The sequence below is a fragment of the Malania oleifera genome, chromosome 4 (assembly GCF_029873635.1).
Source record: "Malania oleifera isolate guangnan ecotype guangnan chromosome 4, ASM2987363v1, whole genome shotgun sequence".
NCBI classification, from domain to species: Eukaryota; Viridiplantae; Streptophyta; class Magnoliopsida; order Santalales; family Ximeniaceae; genus Malania; species Malania oleifera.
This window is the reverse complement of record NC_080420.1, coordinates 11,121,301-11,123,116: the sequence shown is the minus strand read 5'-3', so window position 1 is coordinate 11,123,116 and position 1,816 is coordinate 11,121,301.

Here is a 1,816-nt window from a genome sequence, read left to right as displayed (position 1 = left end):
AATGCACACATGACCCTACAAACTTGAATTCTAGCTCCCCAGGAGGCCAAAATACTACCTCTCTCCTCTGGTAATCGATGCTGGCATAACTGGCTGCTAGCCAGTCCATCCCCAAAATGATATCAAAGTCATGCATATTAAACACAATCAAACTGATTAATAGTCCTTGTTGGCCTTAAAAGGCTTGACATCTTGTTTTGATGCTAACAAACAAGTGGAACTTAACATATTTGGTTAAGTGATGTTATTTTAGGATTCAATAATGAATGCAAGGTCAAGTGTTCAAAAGGATTCATGAAAGCTTATATTTCAAAGAAGGATGATTAATTTGAAGCATGGATTCAAAAATGGATTTAAAGATAAAACTTGAAGATCATGAGAGCATGAGGATTAAATAGAACTTTATGAATGCTCAAAGAAAGATTAAGCAAGCATAAAGACCTCAAGGAATTCAAGAATTGAAAATTTGAAAGAGTCTATAGGAAATTTCATATAAGTACTTCAAATAATTTCAATATGGATACATGAAGCTCTTAGGTTAATTTATTGAACCTAGATACCTTTTAACATACTTGAAAAATATTTTTATAAGACCAAAAATTATTTCAAAAAGGTTAGAATCATTTTTGGAATAAAAAGCACCAAAAAGAGGATTTTCCAAATGCTGTTAATTTTTCTACATCCGCATTGAGGTGCATTTTTCTCTATCAAAACCTTATTATTTTAAACATTCTTCAACATTAAAGTTGTAGGATTTTCTCTTGTACTTCATTTGACACCAAGATCATAAAATTTGGAGTTATATAGAAAAAGGTTATGACCAACAGACTGAAGGGTACTTGAAGTTGACAGCAGTGTTGTGTTCCATCAGTAGACTGCTTGAACCATGACAGGCGCCTGGGTGGTCAAGCCAGGTGACTGGCTATGTTCTCGCAAGCGATTGCCACGCTACTACCCCTTTAAAAATAACATGCCAAGCGACTGCCACTCGAACAGAATTTTCAAAAACTCAATAGAAACAATTTTTAAATGGTTTGCTTGGGGCTCAAACTTTGTGAAAACTTAGGGAATGCTCCAAGTCACTTGGGGATCAAGTTACATACCTTTTAAAGTCTATAAATAAGCCTCAAAGATCATTGAATGAATGAACCAAGAGCCAAGAATCAAATTCAACTATCAAATTCTCTCAATTGCTCTCAACACTCAAAGGCTTTCACTCTCATCTTGTCTAAAAAATTTGCTGAGGTCTTGCTGATTCAATCACCAATCTTGTGCTATAAATTCTAAATCTTTCAATCTTTGAAAGAATTAATCGATGAGGTACTTGCTTGAGCTTCGAGTTAAATTCCATACTGTTATTTACTTCGAAGTATATAGTTCTGAATTGTTGTACTAATCAGCTCTTTGAGGAGCAAATTATTTGTACACATCTATTTGATCTTTATCTTGTAGATTGACAATTCCAATGGTTTTTTGGATCGTTGCCTAAGCAAGGTGATATTTCTTAGAGAGGCGGGCTCTAGCCTAGTTAAGGAGTGACCGGACGAGTGGATATTGTTTGGAGAAGGCGGGTTCTAGCCTTAACCAAGGAGTGTTGTAAAGGTATTGTTCCTCTTGGTAAAGGAACAGGTTTAGTGAATCCTTTGGTAGTTTGCTAATGGCAAGGACGTAGGCTGAGTATAATTCAAACCTCATAAAAATCTCTGTCTCACTCTTTCTTTCCCTTGGTCTTTATTTTCAACATATTTAAATTGCGTGGATGGTTTAAATTGAAAATCATATATACTACATATATTTGAGAATCAAGTAAAATTAA